The 22,080-nt window shown below is 40.7% G+C and overlaps 1 protein-coding gene and 1 long non-coding RNA gene across 3 annotated transcripts in view; one reads left to right on the forward strand and one right to left on the reverse strand.

The window, feature by feature from the left end:
• The window catches only part of LOC129473671 (uncharacterized), a 167,196-nt gene that overhangs the window by 93,205 nt on the left and 51,911 nt on the right, over positions 1–22,080 (reverse strand). The window lies entirely within an intron of this gene.
• Positions 7,738–22,080, forward strand: part of LOC129473673 (uncharacterized) — a 28,498-nt gene continuing 14,155 nt past the window's right edge. For both annotated transcript variants that reach the window (XR_008654327.2, XR_010119233.1), the window contains exon 1: positions 7,738–8,081. This is a non-coding gene — a long non-coding RNA (uncharacterized lncRNA). The remainder of the gene's footprint in view (positions 8,082–22,080) is intronic.

Genomic DNA, 22,080 nt, shown 5'->3' on the forward strand with positions numbered 1-22,080 from the left:
CGAGTGAGTATTGAGAACAGCCATGGAACCCTGGAATAGGCGTCTCTTCTCCCTTTCTCCCCTCCCTGCCTCATACGCCCATCTTTCTTCCGTCTCCATCCGCAAAGAGAAGCTCATAAAAGAGAGAAATATTTCCATCAGGCACAGCAAGGCAGAAGCTGCATACTGTTTGGATTTGCACAGTATCACTTTTGTTATCTCCCCACGTCGTTTATAAAAGTTTTGCAGTTGTGTGTGGGCGTATAGGTAAAAATTTTTCAAGCATTTCGAATTCTATAAAATCCAGAAGAAACTTTGCCAAATCTATTCCCATCTTGCTTTTTAAACTCATATATATTTAAAGGGATATTCAATACTTTTGTTTTTGACTTGGTTACTCATAGGCCATTAAAGTGTTGTCTTTTAAAAGCTATTTGCTATTCAAGGAGCCTTGGGAGCCCATTTTACGATCCTCTTTAAGTCCTTTTTCTCTGAACAGGAAGTTGCATTTTGCCAAGAGTAGGCACACTGAGCAGAGTGAGGTAGGGCTGGGCTCTGTGTACGGCTGAGTGCTCCATCCCATTCCTCCTGTGTGTGGATCTCACAGGGTGAAAACTTGATCAAGACAATTAGAGTGAGAAAGCAACATGACAAAAATTAGGAGCTTAAATACCAGCCAAGAACCGGACTTTTCTCTGGGTCTGAAACTAGACTGAAGAAGACGTGCCTTTCTCAAAATCTAGAGAAGTGTCCTCTCCAGGGAGTGCTATCACAGCTTTCCGAGCTCCTTGCACTAGCTCACGGGTTCTGCAGCGTGTGACCATGAGGTGCCATTGGGTTTTCTCACTCTTGTCATTTCACTTTTCATTAGCAGCACAGTAATGACAGAAGGAGCAGCTCTCCTTCTCCACGTGGGAAGATACCCATCCAGGCCAGAGACAGAGAGAGTTGGCCTTTCCTTCTTTTCTTACCACTTCCTATCTGATAGCCAAGATCTGGACTTCAGGAAAACGCATAACCACGCTGGGCTGGTTTCTTAGAGCTGCTGTAACACACTAGCACAGACTGGGTGACTTCAAACCACAGGCATATTCTCTCAGGGTTCTGGAAGCTAGAAGTCCAAAGTCACAGTGCCAGAAGGGCTGCCTACCCTCTGAACCGCTAGGGAAGAATTCTCCCTTGCCTTTTCTCGTGGTGTTGCTAGCATTGCTTGATGTTTCCTGCTTTGCAGATGCATCACTCCAATCTGCTCCGCCTCCCGGGTTCACGCCATTCTCCCATCTCAGCCTCCCGAGTAGCTGGGACTACAGGTGCCCGTCACAATGCCCTGCTAATTTTTTGTATTTTTAGTAGAGACGGGATTTCACCGTGTTAGCCAGGATGGTCTCGATCTCCTGACCTCGTGATCCGCCTGCCTCGGCCTCCCAAAGTGCTGGGATTACAGGCATGAGCCACCGTGCCTGGCCCCCAACAGGTAATTCTTACGGCCAACATTGCCTTTAATATCCATACTTCTACCAAGTCTCTTCTAGGCTTTTAAAAGCATGTACCTCAAGTTTCTTCCAGTCGCTTCCCATTACCCAATTCCAAAGCCACTTCTGCATTTTTAGAAATTTGCTACAGTAGAACCCTACTTCCCAGTATCAAAATGTGTGTCAGTCAGGGTTCTCAGAAAAACAGAATCAATCAAGAGTATACACAGATACCTATGCACATGTATATAATATATACATAAAAATCTTACTAAATATTATGTTATGTAATGTTATATATGTTGTGTTTGATATCGTTTGGCTCTGTGTCCCCACTCAAATCTCATCTCAAAATATAACCCCCACCTGTCCAGGGAGGGCCCTGTAATCCTCACATGTGGAGGGAGGGAGGTGATTAGATCATGGGCGCAGTGTTCTCCATGCTGTTCTCGTGATAATCAGTGAGTTCTCACAAGAGCTGATGATTCTTTAAGTGTTTGACAGTTCCTCCTTCACGTGCTCTCTCTCCTGCTGCATTGCGAAGAAGGTGCCTGCTTTCCCTTCTGCCATGATCATCAATGTCCTGAGGCCTCCCCAGCCATAGGGAACTGTGAGTCAATTAAACCTCTTTCCTTTATAAATCACCCAGTCTCGAGTATTTCTTTATAGCAGTGTGAAAATGGACTGATACAGTGTTGTATATTATTTATTAATATACATACACCTACTCCCACAAAGAAAGAGAGAGAAGGAGACATTTATTTGAACGAATTGGCTCATATTATTGTGGGGATTGGCAAATCTAAAATGTATAGAACAGGCTGGCAGGCTGGAAACTCAAGCAAGGAGTTGATGCTGCAGGCTTGATGCAGACATTCTTCTCTGGGAAACATCAGGTTTTGCTCTCAAGGCCTTCAACTGATTGGGTGAGGTCCACCCACAACATCCAGGAAAATCTTAAAAGTTAACCACATCTATAAAATGCCTTCACAGCAATACCTAGATTTGCATCTAATAAAATACTGGGGTACTATCATCTAGTCAAGCTGACACATGAAACCAACACACATTCCCAATCTAATGAGACCTCCAAGAATCAAAATCATTTGTCTAGGTTTTATTCATCATTATTTTACTTATTTTTGAGATTCGACTGGCCTAAAATGGAATTATTATGTGAATTTCAGGGCAGCAGAATTACTTTTCCTATCAAAGTTCAGAGATGAATACAATGGAAATAACAGAATAGTACATGCACAAACAACTAACCTGTCCTGGCTTCTACAGCCTCAATAGGTAAGTGGATTGAAGAGCAGTAAGAGAAAGGCCCTCCTATCCAATATGCAATGGTAGACTGTCCATGTGTCAAAAAAGCATGTGTCATACGTACAGGAAAGTACCCTTGATTTTTTCTTTTTTTTTTTTTTTTTTGAGATGGAGTCTCGCTCTGTCACCCAGGCTGGAGTGCGGTGGCACAATCTTGGCTCACTGCAACCTCCACCTCCTCCCGGGTTTAAGCAATTCTCCTGCCTCAGCCTCATGAGTAGCTGGGACTACAAGTGCTCGCCATCATGCCCGGCTAATTTTTGTGTATGCGTGTATTTTTAGAGAGATGAGGTTTCACCGTGTTAGCCAGGATGGTCTCGATCTCCTGACCTCATGATCCGCCCGCCTCAGCCTCCCAAAGTGCTGGGATTACGGGCATGTGCCACCGCGCCTGGCCTGATTTTTTTTAACTTGGCTTTTTAAACAAATCTTTATTTCCCCTGGTTACAAAAACAATGTGCTCACTTTAGATACTTTGATAAAGGCAAGGAAGAAGAGAAGAAACATCATTTATAATTCCACTTCAGACATAGTCCTTCCTAACGCTTTAATTTTTTCAAGTATGTTTTGCTGAATATGCCTGTATATATTTACATGTATGCATATACAATCCAGAAATATATGTGGGTATACACAGACATGCACACATGTATAATTCAAAACATCATGAAACCTTGCATTTCTGCTTTAGCGATCTCATTTTTCTCACCAACAATTTACTTATTTGTAAATTTATTTATTTGTGGGGAGATTAGATCCTTCACAACATCCAATGTGTATTAAAACCCATATTCTAGATGTCCAGAGACTATTAAATAAAAATTCATTTTTCATTCAAAGTTGCAAGATTTAACAAGATCAGCAGATTTACACACAGAAACCTCGACTAGCTATGTGAGTCTGGTATGTTCATCTCCACAAGACTGTGGCCTCTCACTGTCATTTAGGCACATTTCCTGCAATTCTGACATCCTGAGTTTGCTAGAAGGATTAGAATCTGTGTAGGAAGACATCTCAAACTCTAGTTTCCACCACCGAGGTAACCTCCCTGTTTAGATACCCTACATTCACATTCTAGGCATCAAGTTCTAGGGTAGCTGTAATATTACTTAGCAACTATATGCAGCAATGACACGACTGACTACAAAACCATCTGATGAAAAACCTAATCACTAATTAGTCAATAATTGGTGAGTATCCACTAATATGTGAAACAAGGTCATTCCTAATGGATTTTAAAGAATCACAGCATTAAGGGTCACGAATCAGTTTCACCAAGCCTAGAAACTGAGGATGCAGAACTCAAAGCCTCTCACTCATGTCACTGAGATTCTTGGAGCCACAAACAGGTCTGAAAACGAGGCCTCCCAGCGCCATGGGCAGCGCTCTTCTTCCTCACCTCCCGCCCCAGACTGCATTTGGAGGAACACATGTCTCAAAATACATTCTAAACAAAAGGGTTCCATTGCAAAGTAAGCCTAGCAGCTTCTTGGGTTGTTAGCATACTTGCCTCATAAGAGATCCCCAGTTAAATAACCTTTTTTAACCAGCGTTTTCCAAACCTCACTTATCCCAGAACCTAGAGCCCCACAGCTTGAGTATTTGAGGTAAGGAACTGGTTTTAGAATTTGCACATCTAGAAGGAGGAGAGGGTAGGATTTAGTTTCATCTTTCTTTTATATTTTGCTATTTTAATGGCCAATCCTTCCACAATCAATGTAGTCAATCATTCAGTCTATGCTTATTTACATTAATGACAGAAACTAGAGAGAGAGATAATTCAAAACAGCAGGTTGTTAAAATAAATAACAAAGAATTGGCTTTGGAGTGAGTTGTTGAACTGATATTAACTTATAATGAAGTATGCCTGACTGGGCCAGACAACAGCCCCAACACTGCAGCAAGCTCAAGGCCTTGCGAGCAACCACGGAAGATGGTGGGAGTCTTAACACCTTGTGGCTCCACATACAAATATGCACAGGTCCTTTATCCCAGGATTCACACAGAACACAGAAGCCTCAATATGAAGACATCACTCAGGTTAAACAGAAGAATCTGTCTCTCCCAATTACTCCCAAAAGTCTGCTCCAGACTTGGTAATACCACGTCTTTTTAAAAGACAAAACCAAGAATGTTGCTGCTGTGCTCAAAAACTTCACTCACTCTTTTTCTGTTTTAAAGAGTAAAGGCTAAAATCCGGGTGGTTCTTAAGGCTCTCTCACATCTGACCCAGGCCCACATCTGTCTCTGTTGTTTCTCCCCAAGGAAGCCTCTGTCACCCCTGCTCTTTCCTTCCCTAGTCCACTTGCCTGCAGTGACTTTCTCTCTCCTTCTCAGATATGTGTATCGGTTTCCAATTGCTGCATAACAAGCATGATATAATGGCTTATGACCACAAACGTGTATCTCCCTGTGGTTCAGTAGGTGGGAAGGCTCACGTGGGTCTCCTGGGGATAAAGCTAAGATGTCAGCAGAGCTGCTTCCTTTCTGGAGGATCTAGGGGACACCACTTTCTTATCTTTTCCAGATTTTAGAGGCCGTTAAATTCCTAAGGCCATGGCTCCTTCCCTCATCTTCAAATCCAGCAACGTTGTGTCTCCCTGACCAGCCTTCCAGAGTCATCTCCCTCTGACTCTCTTCTTATGTCTCCTTCTTCTGTTTTAAAGGACCCCTGTGATTATACTGGGCCCACCAAGATAATTCAAGACCATCTCCCTACCTTAAGGTCAGCTGATTAGCAACGTTAATTCCAATGTTAATTCCCTGCAACTTTGATTCCTCTTTGCCTTGTAAGGTAATGTATTCACCAGTTCTTGGAATTAGGATGTAGAAATCTTTGGCATTGGGAGGGATTATTTTGCTACTACATATGACAAGAGCACTTTACTTGTGAAGGTTCTGTGCCCCTGTAGTGTTTGCTTATTGCTTCTATTATACTTCTCATCACAGACTTATTTGTACTATTATTTACTTACACATGTATCCTCCACTTCATTACAAGTTCCTTAAGAGCAGGGACCACTCTTGAATCCCATTTTTGTCTTCTGAGGCCAGGTCCAGTCATTGGCACAAAGAATTTTTTGATGACTGGCATTTTCCCTGACTATTGCAAATTCTGCCTTCTGTATAAGTTTCTTGCTTAACTTAGAATCAATTAGCAATCTGCAGCCAAAGCAAATGAAACTGGTGTTCACAAAGCCTTCACTTAGGAAATTAAGTGGTAAACATCTTAAATTATCAACACAGATCAAAAAATAATCCCAATGAACGCTACAATTCTATAAGATCTCCTTATAAAATAAAGCCAGCGGTTTTTCAGGCCCATAATTTCAAATTGACTTTAGCAAACCAGCTTAACTTTAGCAACAGATCTGTGGCAGAATATTTTCACACTTTTCCTACAAATCTTTTTAAAAATTTGAAGAATGTGTTAAAATTCAGAAATAAAAGGTAAGAATGTGTATCTGCAGACAAGACCCAGTAGGAAATAGCACACCACACTGACTGAGAAAAGGGAGTTTATGGAAGGTGGCATTTCTAATTATGTGGGCAGCGTTTAGGAATGGCGGCAGCAAGGGGTGATGCAGTATCTCAGGGCTAATGACGGTGGGGGGTTCTTACTACTCTTTGACCTGAAGGGGAAAGGGAAAGAAGTTACTGCAGCCCAGAGAAGGAAGCCCAGTGGGAGCCATGGCCAGGTAGGGGGACTTCACTCTTCTCATTGCCTCCCGCCTCCTGCTGATGTTTCCCAGTAGCCCCAAGTAGGCAGAGGGAAAAAAATAACAGACAAATCATAAGTCAATAAAATAGAAAATGCAAAAACAGAGAGAAAATCAATGAAAACAAGAGCTGATTGAGAGGCTGAACAAAATGAATAAACCTCTAGCCAGACTGATCTGGAAAAAGAGGAGTCATAAATTACTGACGGGAGGAATCAGAGTGGACCTCTCCATAGATCCCACAGACATCGACAGGATGGTTAGGGGACATTAGGAACCACTGTGTACTAATAAATTCTACCACTTTAGATGAATAGGCAAGGAAATGTGTTTCCTTGAAAGACACAGGCTAACAAAACTCACTCAAGAGTAGGCTCCTTGACAGCTGACTACAACATCTGACGGACAGTATATACTATATCATACTTTGGTTAAGGGAGAGCCTTCCAGGCCCCACTAGAAAGGAGGTAAAGAGGAAGGAGGAGGAGGAGAAGAGACCTGATTAGAAGGTAGGTAAGCAGGTTGCACGTAATAGGCCCATTCTAACTTCCCCATTTTTCCTGGACCATTGGATAGAGAAATTCCAGAATTTGAGCCTCCTTGACTCCAGGTCACCACTGAGTCCAGGCTTCACTCAGCCAACCTGGTAGACTCAAGCCAACACATTACATTCCAAATCCTGAGTGTTTATACCTACGTCAATAAACACAGCCCAATCACCACTTCCATTTGATTTTTACTAGTCTAACACCCTTAGAAGGCATCCCATAATACTCCCCAGGCTCCAGCAGATGTACATTGGCAAGATCCTGTAATTCTCTTGGTAGATAGACTATCACCTCCAAAACCAGGATTTGTGTCTCTGCATCTGGGCTGTGTTGGGATCTAATCTTATTATGGGCCTGGTGGCAAATGGGGTGGTGGCGCTTATAGCTGAGGGGGATGTGCACCTGTTTATGAGCAGATTCCCCAGGTGTATTCTCTGAAGGGCATTTATACCTGGAGAAGAAGTTGCCTGAAGATAAGTTCAGGGAGAATCGGAGGTTTAAGCTTCTTAGCCTCTTACATGTCTCGGTCTCCCACCTCTCCCCAACCAGCCATTACTTGAGAGTGAGAGCCGTAGGGCTGTGCCTTCATTGAAGCTGCAGCTCCACAGCCCATACAGCAGGCAGAGCTCAGCCACATCTGCCATGACGGCAGGAAGTGAGGAGCTCCCGCTAAGCTGCCAGGCTTTCTCACTGTCTGAGTGTGCTCTGAGTAAAACACAAATAATACTAATCAATAATAATAATCCTCACAATCTCCAATTTCTCCTTTTCTCTGTATACAATGTCTAGTGTCACCAGAAACAGCCAGCTGACCTCACAATCTTTATCTCACTTTTGTTGTCAAAGCAACCAGGACTGTTGCCCTTCGATCCCATCCCTAGTCCCTCCACCTGCACTTCCTCTCATGCCACCGCTGAGGACAATTCGATGAACTGATGCTACTGTGTGGAACAGCTTACCAGGGCCTCATCTCCTGCAAAGTTATTTGTATACTTCTCCACTATAAGAGCAACCCAATGCCAGAAGTCTTTTTAGAGGTTCGTTTTCTGGAGCCATTTCTGGTACCAATGACTGTCAGTCAGATGTTATAGATGTCACACTTAAATGGAGTAATTGAGAGAATTTAGTGAAGAAGATATTTTAAAGGGTCTGCACAACAATGGAGATACACAGATGATAGATTATTGATAGATTGATGATAGATAAATGACAACTAAATAATATATAGACAAATGACATAGATGATAATTGATAGATAGATAGATAGATAGATAGATAGATAGATGGATAGATGGCATGGAAGGGGTTTGGGGAAATCTGTTAGGGATAATGAGGGATCCAATTATGTTACAACAGTATGAGAGCTACCTAGAGAAAATTGTGGCCTTGACAGAGGTATGCAGTCAAACCAAGGTCCCTGGATGGAGCCAGAGGAATCAGCAGCCCAACCCCACTCTTCTCACTGTGCCTCCATAAAAAGCCGCATTGATGAGGAGCATGTGGGTTACCCTTCAGAGAGAAGGGTGGAGCAGGGACCTGGAGGCCCAAACAGTAGATGCCCAGCACATGATTCATCCAAACCTCATCTTGCCAGATCACTAGATCACTCAGTCACTGAAGCTTTCCTCTGACTCCAGCTCACTTTCTCCCATCGTGACCCATGCAGTCCTCTGATGCTCTAATAAGGACACCAAAAGACAAATTAGTATTCACCTAATTTTCATTGTAAATGACTGTCTTGTTAGTGAAGCGGAGCCTCTCCTGCATCCTGTTTCCTTAGAACCATCACTGCTGTCAGTGAGCTGGCTAATCCAATAAATCCATGTGTGTTCGTGAGGTCAATCATGGTAAGGACTTCCTGCATTGCTTATATCACACAAAAGACCAGGGCAGACGGTGCTCCACCCTGGTGCTCACTCCTCTGTTGATAGATTTCTCAGTGTAATTTCCTTGGGAATACCACTATTCTCTGTCCTTTAAATAACTGTATGGTGCTTCCAAAGTTAACGAGATCAAATACATTTAAGCATTTTATTTAGAAAAGAATCTGATGGAAATAGTAACTCAATACAATGAAAACAATACCTTTATTTTTTCAGTAGGGCGCACATCTTTAAAAATTCCAGTGTTATATTTCTTTTAAAAATCTTCCAATTTAGATAAAACTTCATTGGGAATTAACATAACCTGTCTTTAAAAAATCATGCTCTGGGTCGGGTGCAGTGGCTTACGCCTGTAATCCCATCACTTTGGGAGGCTGAGGCAGATGGATCACCTGAGATCAAGAGTTTGAGACTAGCCTGGCCAACATGGTGAAACCCCATCTCTACTAAAAATACAAAACTTAGCTGGGCATGGTGGCGGGCGCCTGTAATCCCAGCTACTCAGGAGGCTGAGGCAGGAGAATCACTTGAACTCGGGAGGTGGAGGTTGCAGTGAGCTGAGATTGCACCACTGTACTCTAGCCTGGGCGAAAAGAGCGAAACTCCATTTAAAAACAAACAAACAAACAAAAAACATGTTCTGGAAAGTTAAGTAGTCTGACTCTAATAAAATAGGACAGTAGGAAAAAAATGCTTAGTCACCATAAAGCATAGAATGATGGAGATTTTGTAAACCAGAAACAGCAGGACATTTAGAAAACAAAACTGGCTGAAATGGAAGATGCCTGGGGAAAATACTTGTCTTACCCAATCAAGAAATCCATGCCATATAGCATTAGTGTTAATTCTGTGAAATGAGCAAAGTTGATATTTGATGATTTCATTGTTGGGTTGATTTCCAGTTATTAGCAAATCTTATTTTTCCCCATAGACATTGCATTTTCTTCCTCTCATCTCCTCTTTCTCCTCCTCTTTCTCTTCTGTCTCTCTCTCCCCTTCTCTTTTTTCTCTCTTCTCTTCTTCCCCCACCTCTTTCACAATTACCACCCTAATCTATCTGTTCTCACTCCATTTATATTCTAATTTCAAGAATCAGAAAAGCATCTCAGCAATTCCTTCACATTGATGGTAAAGTGACTAATAAATCTCAGTATGTTACTATTTTATGAACTGTTACCATTTCACAGGTGACAACGGCTTTTTAAAACTCCAGGTCAAACTTATACAATTGGGGGAATTTAGGCAATAATAAGTGGAGTGAGGATGTTCCTATGATTGAAGGTGGGCTACAGCCTTCTGGTCAACCAACCACAACACATATCAAGTGCCTCCTTTGAGCTAGGCACTCTGCCAAGAGTTGGAAATGCAAATACGATAATACACAAACTCAGCTAATTGAGAAAGCTCTCATAATGCAATCTTCTCATAAATGAGCCAGGTACAGACCATTTCACCAGTAAATCGATTCAAATATTCAAAGAATGTATACTTCTAATTCTATTTCAACTCTCACAGAACATTGAGCAAAGTTTCACACCACTTTTATCATTATGTGAAATACTTATATTGAAATCTGAGACAAATAGCACTAAAAAGAAAAATAAATATAAGGTTTTCACTAGTAGAATGGCTGTTCACAGAAATTACCCAAATGCAATAAGAGGGAACAGAAGGGCAAATGCAAATTCCATCTTTGACACAACCAGGATACATCTCTAATTCCTAATCACAATATTTGAGAATGGGCTGCCAAATGTCCACCCTCGAAGATATTCACCAGCCTCACTGATGAACGCAGATGAAAACAATCCTAGATAAATGAAACTGAGCAGTGTTTGTCCAAAACGAATTCATTATAGTCAAATAGAGTTTGTGCCAGCAATAAAAATCTATTTGCATACAATATTAACTAAAGAAAAATGGTCTTATCTCAATAGAGGCAGAAAAATCATCACTAAAATTAAACATTCACTTATGATTATAAATAAAAAGAATGATTTATAGCTAGTAATAGAAGATATCTCTTTTAATTTGATAGAAATCATTGAAGTAGGGCAACATCATGTGTAATGATGAAAATGCACAAGCATTCCTATTAAAATCAGAAATAAGGCAAAGATGGCTGCTATCATTACTCCTATTCCACCTCGGACTGAAGGCCTTAACCATGTAATATAGCAAGAAAAAGAAATAATAGGCATGATAATTGAAAAGGAGTTATACCTTGCCTCATAGAAAACCCAAGATAATCTATGGAAAGACAACTATAATGAATAAGAAAGTTCAGCAAGATTGCAAGATTTTAAAAGCAACTCATAAAATAACTGGCATTGCAGTATGCTATAATAAAATTTTTAAATGGAAAGGAAAAATGATAGATATAAAATTTCCAATAACAACAAAAACTGTAACTGACATAGATTTGATCTAACAAAAGTTATAGGCCAGGCACGGTGGCTCACGCCTGTAATCCCAGCACTTTGGGAGGCCGAGGCAGGTGGATCACCTGAGGTCGGGCGTTCGAGACCAGCCTGACTAACGTGGAGAAACCCCGTTTCTACTAAGAATACAAAATTAGCCGGGTGTGGTGGTGCATGCCTGTAATCACCTCCAGCTATCCGGAGGCTGAGGCAGGAGAATCGCTTGAACCTGGGAGGCGGAGGTTGCAGTGAGCTGAGATCGTGCCATTGTACTCCAGCCTGTGCAACAAGAATGAAACTCCGTCTCAAAAAAAAAAGTGTTTTAAAATGCTTTTTTGTCATAGACTACCAAACATTACTGAAAGGCAAGAAGAATTGAATAATTAGAAAACTGAACTATACCCATTAATGAAGAGACTCAAAATCATAAGAATATCAATTCTCCCTTATTTAAAATATAAATTAAAAGCAATTACAATATAAATTCTAATAGGGTATTATAGACTTTAGCAAGATGACTCTTGCCAATATGGAATGTGGAAAAATTGAGGACCAACAATAGCTAAGAAATGTTGAAGAATGAGGAAAAGTGTGGGTGAAGGATTACCCAGGTGCCGAGGCAAGAGTCTGAAGGCACAAACTGCAGCAGTATAATAAAGAAAATAGAATAAAGAATAGTTGTAATACAAATTAGATACAGAGATGATCATGGATAATTATCAATCATTAGTATAAACCTTATTAATCATTAGCTTTTAATATTGCTCTTTGTTGCATTACTAATATAACCTAGAAATAACCGGCGGGTATAGGGTCAGGTACTGAAGGGACATTGTAAGAAGTGACCTAGAGGGCAAGAGGTGAGCCTTCGGCTTGAACAAGGCCACTTGAGGGCTCCTTGTTCAAGCGGTAACGCCAGTGTCTGGGAAGGCACCCGTTACTTAGCAGACTGCGAAAGGGAGTCTCCTTTCCTTGGAGGAGTCAGGGAACACTCTGCTCCACCAGCTTCTTGTGGGAGGTTGGATATTATCCAGCCTGCCCGCAGTCATCCGGAGGCCTAAACCCCTCCCTGTGGTGCTGTGTTTCAATGGTCCTGCTCCTTGTCCACTTTCATGTTCCTCCTGTACTCCTGGTTCCTTTTTGAAGTTTGTAGTAGATAGCGGTAGAAGAAATAGTGAGTCTTAAAGTCTTTGATCTTTCTTATAAGTGCATAGAAGAAAACACTGACGTATGCTGCCTTCCCTCTCTGCTTCGGCTACCTAAAAGGGAAGGGCCCCCTGTCCCATGATCATGTGACTTGCTTGACCTTATCAATCACTTGGACGACTCACCCTCCTTACCCTGCCCCCCTTGTCTTGTATGCAATAAATATCAGCGTGCCCAGCCATTCAGGGCCACAGCCAGTCTCTGTGTCTACGTGCTAGTGGTCCCCTGGGCCCAGCAGTCTTTTCTTCTATCTCTTTGTCTTGCATCTTTATTTCTAAAATCTCTCATCTCCGCACACGAGGGAAAAACTCACAGGCCCAGTAGGGCTGGACACTACAGAAAAGCAAATTACTTTAACAGCTAATGCGGCTTATGAAGCTATTGTAACTAATTTAGTGTTTTGTTGGCACTGAGATAGTCTAATATACAAATGAAGCAGAATCCAGAAATAAGGCAGAGTGTATGTGAAAATTTTATCCCTAAAAGCATTGGCATTAAGCACATGCGGCCAGGATTCCCTTCAAAATCAATATGAGAGATATGAGATATAAGGCATGGGTAAGCATTGAATGGAGGGGAATTTGCCAAGCATTGGTGGTGGTTGGGATTGGGAAATAAGCACATGAGTGTTCACTGTTATTTTGCCTACTTTCACCAAAAATCTTCCATTATAAAAAGTATTTTAAAAGTATATAATACAGTAATACATCTTTTTTTTTTTTTTTTTTTTTTGAGACAGAGTCTCACTCTGTCGCCCAGGCCAGAGTGCAGTGGCGCAATCTCGGCTCACTGCAAGCTCCACCTCCCGGGTTCACGCCATTCTCCTGCCTCAGCCTCCCGAGTAGCTGGGACTACAGGCGCCCGCCACCACGCCCGGCTAATTTTTTGTATTTTTAGTAGAGATGGGGTTTCACCGTGTTAGCCTGGATGGTCTCGATCTTCTGACCTCGTGATCCACCCGCCTCCGCCTCCCAAAGTGCTGGGATTACGGGCGTGAGCCACCGCGCCCGGCCAATACATCTTTTTTTAAAATAAGTTTTTATTGTGTATTTTTTAGGCTTATAACATGATGTTATGGGATACATATAGACAGCAAGATGGTTCTAGAATATATACTGGGCAAAAAAATGTCAATGGTGAAATAAGAGATTATTCAATAAACAGTTATTGAACAATAAGTTATACTGTAGAAAAACAAGACAAAGTTCTTACTTCATCAGACTCACATATACTCACCCCCCTCATATACAGGCACAGGCACACACCCTCCAGAGGAATTAAAGACTTAGATATAAAAAGCAAACTTTTGGAAGAAAATAAAGAAGAACATTTTCTAATTCTGGGGTAGATTATTATTTCTTTAACATGAAACACACATAAAAACACTACTAATAAAGGAGAAGAAAAATTAGTTTAACCATAGTCACTGAAATTGAAAACTTCTCTAACACAAAAATGACTTAAAACCTTTTCTGAAAGCCACAAACTGGGAAGAGATATTTGCCATAGATAAAACAGAGGACGATAATCCATAATATAAAAAGGACTCTTATGAATCACTAAGAAAATGGTAAAGAATTTTTGAAAACTAGGAAAAGTTAATGAACAGCAAATAGACAAATGAGAAAACCCAAATGGCAATTAACAATAGGTAAAGATTATCATCCTTACTAAAAATCTGACCAATGCAAATTACAACATCAGATACAATTTCACACTCACCAGCTGGACAAACATTTTAAATTTGACAACAATTAACATTGTTAATATGAATTACTAGCAATGCACATGTAATGCTGGTAGAAATGTAAAATATTAAACTTACTTTGGAGAGAGACTTGGCAATGCCTACTATATAATGAAGACGTGTAAAACCTAAAACACAAATAAATATAAAAATAAATGGTGCAATGGCTCACACCTGTAATCCCAGCACTTTGGGAGGCCGAGGCGGGAGGATCACAAGGTAAGGAGGTCAAGACCATCCTGGCTAACGCAGTGAAACCCCATCTCTACCAAAAATACAAAAATTAGTTGGGCGTGGTGGCGGGCGCCTGTTGTCCCAGCTACTGGGAAGGCTGAGGCAGGAGAATGGCATGAACCTGGTAGGCAGAGCTTGCAGTGAGCCGAGATTGCGCCACTTCACTCCAGCCTGGGCGACAGAGCGAGATTCCATCTCAAAATAAATAAATAAATAAATAAATAAATAATAAATAAATAAATGCATACATAATAAAGGTAAAGCTCAAAATTATAATATTAAATATAGTGACATATACAAATGGTATGAGACGTGTCAACAAATGTGAATGGGAAAAACATTCCTAATAACAGAAAAAGGCTTACAAATTGTACCACAAAGCAAAATGCAATATTTTATTCTCTTAAGAGAATAAGGAGGCAAGCCACAGACTGGAAGGAAATATTTGCAAAACACGTATCTGATAAAGGACTGGTACACACAATATCCAAAATTTTCTTAAAACTCAGTAATAAGGCTGGGCGCGGTGGTTGACACCTCTAATCCCAGCACTTTGGGAGACCGAGGTGGGCAGATCACTTGAGGTCAGGAGTTCAAGAGCAGCCTGGCCAACAGGGCGAAACCCCATCTCTACTAAAAACACAAAAATAAGCCAGGCGTGGTGGTGCATGCCTGTAGTCTTAGCTACTAGGGAGGCTGAGGCAGAATAGCTTGAACCTGGGAGGCAGAGGTTGCAGTGAGCCGAGATCGTGCCACTGCACTCCAGCCTGGGCGACTGAGCAAGACTCTGTCTCAAGAAAAATAAATAAAACAAAAACTCGGTAATAAGAAGAAAAACAACCCAATTACAAAATGGACCAAAGATCTGAACAGACACTACCCCAAAGTAGATCTACAGAGAGCAAATAAGCATATGAAAAGACGCTCCACATCAGACGTCACTAGGGAACTGCAAATTTAAACGACAATGAAACATACCACTACACATCTATCAGGATGAACACAATTAGAACAGCAGCCCAGGGATTTCAGTCATTTATCTGTAGAGTAAAAATGGCTGTGAACTTTCATAAGCTGTTTCAAAAAAGCGTGATTTTTCTAGAGAGCCCGAGGGAGATCTTCTGTCTACTGAAAACAGTACAATCTAAACTGAAAAGCAGACAAATCAAACTGCTGGCAGGATAAGGAAAAAGTAATGAGTAGAAGACCCACCTGAGTATTAACTAAAGGGAATAAAATACTTTGACATCCAGAACTAATTTTAATTGTATTTTGTCATTTGCCCTACTAAATATAATCAAAGCCCTGTCAATCATCAGTATCACAATGAAAATATTCTACAAATAGAACTGTTATAAATGTCATATATATGTAGAATATATATATATTTGTAGAATTTTTATATATATATATATACACACACATGGTTGTTTTCTCTTTTGAAGGATGTGGCTGTTTATTCTCGACTGTGCCTTAGATCATCTGGGAGCTCTAAAAATGTCCTGCCAGTAAAATCAGAATCCTTGGAGGATTTTGCGTTTAGCTTACTTAAGAGGATAATTATCACTGGAAGATGCATTTCTCCCATTTCATTTTTTTTCTTTTTTTTTTCCGAGACAGAGTCTTGCTCTGTTGTCCAGGCTGGAGTGTAGTAGTGTGATCTTGGCTCACTGCAACCTCTGTCTCCTGGGTTCAAGCAATTCTCCTGCCTCAGCCTCCCAAGTAGCTGGGATTACAGGTTCAAGCCACCACACCCAGCAATTTTTTTTTTTTTTTTTGTATTTTTAGTAGAGATCAGGTTTCACCATGTTGGCCAGGTTGGTCTCAAACTCCTGACCTTGTGATCTGCCCAACTCAGCCTCCCAAAGTGCTGGGATTACAGGCGTAAGCCACCGTGCCCAGCCCTGTTTCATATTTTTGACAAGCTCGCCTTTCACAGAAAAATGCTAACAACAATCATAGCTAATACTTGCACAGTGCCTACCGTGTAACAGAAGATGTAGTAAAACATCAGCTTCTTTACACAGAGCTACATTCTCAGCTTTGCCATGTAGAACTAATTCCTCTTGCTCTTCGAGAAGATAAAATCCACTCACTTGGTTATGTTTAATTTGGGGAACAAAATTGAAGACATTGCACCTGTCTACACACAAAAGGACGATGAAGCAGAATGGAAAGCTATCTATTTTGTATGCTCCCAGTGGCATGAAACCTAAATTACGAAGAATTTAAATAATCCTGGGAATATTTTTAAAGCCATATTGCATTCCACCACAGTAATAGGACACTCTCCTTGTAGCTCACCTTGCCATATCCTTCAGATACCTGACACGACAGTTCCTCCCCATGACTATGTGTTAAATGTAGGCCCGCCCTCGAAATAGGGCAGCCCTAGCTGAAATGCAATGTCATCTGAAAAGCACACTCAGCACTTCTACCTGTCTTCAAAACAGTGCAACAGAGTAATGCATGGACACAAATGGGATGGTTCACTTAAGATAAAAGACCAAGTCGCACTTCCCAGAGGAAATTGAATCCAAACCCCCATTAAGCAGTTTTGTTCTGTCTCTTAAAGTTTCTCTTCCCTGACAACCATCTCAACCCTCATCTTCTCTTCCCTAATAAGACCTAATCCAAATATTAAGCTCTTGTCCTCACTTTGCAAACCCACTGAGGAGAACAAAACCCCACAGCGAGCCTTACAGTGGCAATCTATCATCTTCTTGCTAGCAGTACCGTTGGGGATCTCATCTCCCAGGACACGCAGCCTCTCACAACACACCTCCCTATGAGAGGGAGAAAAGATCTTTTCCCATTCTGTGCATACACAATTGAACTTGTTTCCAAAGGGTTGTATGGAAGTCATATCATTAAATACTCATTGCAACTATACATCTACAGTTCTGAAGATACAAAAATGCACTGAACTCACAGATGCTGAAACAAGAGCACTGAAAAAATAGAGGAATTATCCAATATGCCATAGCTAATGGCAACGTTTGTACCATAACCTAGTCCTCTGATAGCCTAACTTTGTTCCCACTAAGGAGCTCTGCCTCCCAGCAAGGACCAACGTTTCTGCTTGCATTAGGTCCTTAGTCTTTATTTTCTCATCCATAAACTGAAGCTGCACCTTATCCTTGAAAATTATACAAGGATCCATACTGTGAATGTGTGCACACTTGGTTTCATAAAGGAAATATATTTAATCAATACAAGGTGTTTCTCTAACAACGATCTATGTTTTGACCTCTGATATATGTCAATGACTGTTGTCATATATTTCAAAGCAAAATACAGCCCAATATTGTCCTGGCAAACCAGGCATGTGAATTAACTCAGACATAAAACCTTTAAAAAAATTAAGGGAGGGGGCTTTGGCAACTAGATTAAAACACAGAACCACGTAAGTGTTTCAGGCTGTTGGTGCTCCTCGCTGCCATCCTGTATGCTACTGTTATGACATTGACAAGCCCGAGTGGGACTGGCGACTCTGCTATGGGTTAGTAGGTATTTTTAACCCTTTCAGATCATTCGTATTAATTTATCTCAAACTGCATCAGCTCAAAAAGAAGAGGAAATTGAAACCACCAGCTGAGATCAAGTGGATAATCAGTCTCACCTACCCCCCCCCCCCCCCCCCCCCCCCCGTCCCTTCTCCCAGCACTTTGCCTATCAGGATACTGTGGTAAATTGAAGCGAAGGTATAGCCAGTAAATCATTTTTCTTTACAATGTGACTGATTCCACTGTGCCAAGAGAAACATGACATCTTAAAGCACAGGCGACAGTTGGTGAACCCAATGGCATTAACTTCATGCCCAGGAATCTCAATTTGCTGGGTTTTTTTTAAATATAGAAAACACATTTGAAATATATGTGTCTGGCAGGGGGGTAAGATTGGCATTAAGGTAAACAACTAGCAAATTGTTCATGGCAATGAACTGGTGCGGTGCCTTTTCATTCCAAAACTGTAGAAATTAGAGACTGTTCACCAGATGTTGTTTAAAAAAAATAGATTTTTAAAAACTAATTTAACTACTAAATTGCTAAGAGGTACATTCTGGTAAGTCCTCTTTTAGCTGAAAATGTCTGTGTCTTGTTAAATGTTTATTGAATAGTGTAATTATATTGCTTTTGCTGTTAAATGATATTGACATTCTTGAATAAGAAAGATTTTTATTCAGGCAAGATGAAATGTGAACATCTGGCAGCAGCCTTATGTGGAACGTTGAAACAAACAAACAAAAATCTTGACCAGCGTGTTCCTTTCTTTTCTTTTTCCCTTTCCCAAGTTTTCTGGATGTGACTCACATCAGAATATACTTAAACATGAGGACTCTGTCACTTGCCATAGAAATGTTCAAAGTAAATGCTTAGCAAACCGGTGGCTGCCGAAGATGAGGTCAATTCACCCGTGAAACAACTGTTTCTCAAACAATGAGCCAGCTGCTTGGTTCACTTCAAATTATTGTGAGAGTAAAAAGAAAAAAAATAATTTTTAAAATATGTGTAATATAATGGCCATTTGTCATAATATTACGAGAAGCTTAATATTTTATACAACAAATTTATTTGGCCTCTAAGACACCAGAAACGGGTAAGAAATTAATACCTAGGTGATATTGTTCTGCTTGCTAAGGGACCTTCTCTCTACACAGAATGTCTTAGTTTTAGGAATCTCTTGATTTTATCCACTAGATGACTGACCCTCACAAAGTGACTGTGACTAGGTCACAGGAAGAGGCTCAGCAGGGTGGCTGGCTCTCCACGTTCCAGCACGTTTCTTTCTTCTCTTTCCCATTTCCAAACGCGTAATGGAGCACGACAGAAACTTGGCTCTCCTGCACCCTGAGAACTCTTTATTAATTTAACGGCAAGATTTTGATTCATAGGGAAAAAGAAGTTGCCTATAACCCCGAGTGTTTCCCAAGAATCTTCAGTGCAGAACTTTTGTTCTTTTAGGTATTCCTGTCAAAAAATAGATTTAGACATCAGAGCAAGTAAAATATAATCAAATGCAAATGTCTAACACCAGCTGTATCTACACAGCAAAGCCACAGTTGTCAGGCCAGTTTCCTTCATCCAAGCCCAGCTCTGAAGGCTTTCGCTTCTCTAAGATACCCAGAGTGGTTATCGAGAATGTCCCCAGTTGGCCAATTTCTCAGCTTCCTGTTTGCTTTAGTGGCTTCCTCCCATGCAACCATGGCGTGACAAGGTATGACCAGAGGTCTCGCTCCTGCTCTTCCGCTCACATCCACACAAAGCCTCTTCTAGTTTGTCAGGAATGCCCTGGGCAAGAGGGGAGATCCAAATTCTATAGTTCCTGAACAGGTTCTGAATCTAAACTATCTCCACTATCTATTAAAATAGCCTGGGAATCTCTACTATCTATTAAAATAGGCCTGGAAAGATGAAGAGAATTGATAGGGACATTCAAGTTGGGGAACAGCATATGAACACAAGTGTTGGTGTTCACAGGGTGGTGAAAAATGAGTAGCTGAAGCAAGTCAGAGCAGGAGTTGTGCTCAGTCTTGAACACTGTGTAGGTGGAGGGTGGAAGCAAGTAACGTAAGAGAACCACGTGTATAATGGCTTACATTAACCTGGTGAGTGAAGACTACTGCAAGAAGCCTGGCATGGCCGAAGCACAAATCTTGGATAAGAAGAGATTTAACCAGCAATAAATAAATTAAATAGGCAGGAGTCAGGTAATCAAGTCCCCGGCAGGCTGTGAAGTTTGAATTTAATCCAAGAGGTAATGGTACTTTTGACAAGGGTATAATATGATCAGCTTTGTGTTTTAGAACGATCACCCTTACAATTTTAGAAGAATGGATTGGAGGGATAATAACACAAGGATGAAGAAACAACATGGATAGGAGAAATTCTGCAAAGTTAGCATACACAGGCCTCCTTGCTTGATAGAATGGGGATGGTGATGGAGAGCACCTCTGTGGTTTCAGTCACTGTCTCCATGAAGATGCTAGTCTTAAATTGGAGGAAGAAGATGGAGCTTGGCTTGAGATATGATACCCCAGAGCTTCTTATGAAGCTGTACAGCAGAATCCCCAGTGGAATTCATGAAGGGTAACTACTACAGAAAGAGAGAATGTATAATGTGTATATACACATATATATGCATATATACAAATTATATGATGAAAATAACACATGTTCATTTTAGAAAATTGATATGCAGCTGGACTGGATATTATAGATTCAGTAGTTAAATATCTTCAGTAATAATCACCATCTAGTTCATATGTGGAGCATACATTTCAAAGTTAGTATATAATAAAATGCATTTAAAAGTAGAACTGAACTGTATTGATGACGTAGTTTGACTATCATGAACTAAGGACGACCTTAAAAAGCCGAGTTACCACAAGAAAGAATAGCTCAATATTAACTACGCCAAAATCTAAATTACATTTAAATGGGAGATACGAAGTAACACAGAGTCAAGCCAGGTTAACTCTTCAACTTCATGGAAATATCTTTGCAGCTATAGCTCGTCTTGGCAGGCCCGTTACAAAAGAGCTGCACAAGACACATATCCTCAGGTTCATCTACACTTAACGCAACTAAATCTACCCCTAGGATTTTCCATTTTCTATGTATGGAATTCCAGGATCTCAAATAATAATTGCTCAAATACATGAGCAAATAAAATACTTTCTTTAGGAAAAAAAGTTGACTTTTTTTTTTTTCTCTATAGCTAACTTCCATTGGGAAGTGAAGTGGAACCTCCTTGGGACAAGAGTAAAAGTTAGGACCTGTCATTTTCTCTTTTAACTTTTAGGTTCAGTGGTACATGTGCAGGTTTCTTCTATAGGTAAATTGCATGTCATGAGGTTTGGTATTCAGATTTAATTAACTCATCACCCAGGTAAGAAGCATAGTACCCAATAGGGAACTTTGCAATCTTCACCCTCCTCCCACCCTTTACGCTCAAGTAGGCCCTGGTGTCTGCTGTAGGATCTGCCGTTTTCATAAAAGATCACAAACTTTAAGATTCCTATATCAGTATCTGATGTCCATGGGAACTCCTCTCTCTCACGCACACAGAATATATGCACCCCGGGCACCTCAGAAAACTGCTCAATGTTTTCTTTGTTTAATGAGGTATAACTTACATAAAATGCACAAACCTAGACATGCATCACTATTTGAACTCTTACATGTGTATACACCTGTGCAATCACCAAGGCAAGACAGAGAACATTTTCAGCATCCAAAAATATTCCCCATGTATTTACCCAGTAATCACTGACCTGGATGCTACAGATAAACCCTGTTCTGACCTCTGTTGTCACAGAGTTGCTTCGCCTGTTCTTGAAATATAAGTGGAATCACACAGTATCTTTTTTATCTGGCTTCTTTTGTTCAACACATTGTTTTTGAGATTCATCCATGTTGTTGCATGTGTCAGTAGCTTGTCCTTTCTTATTGTTGTGCGGTATTCCATCGCATAAATATATCGCAGTTTGTGAATTCATCTTCATTTGATGGACATCTGAGCTGCTTTCAGTTTCTGGCTCTAT

Source organism: Symphalangus syndactylus, chromosome 23 (assembly GCF_028878055.3).
Source record: "Symphalangus syndactylus isolate Jambi chromosome 23, NHGRI_mSymSyn1-v2.1_pri, whole genome shotgun sequence".
In the NCBI taxonomy this organism is placed as follows: Eukaryota; Metazoa; Chordata; class Mammalia; order Primates; family Hylobatidae; genus Symphalangus; species Symphalangus syndactylus.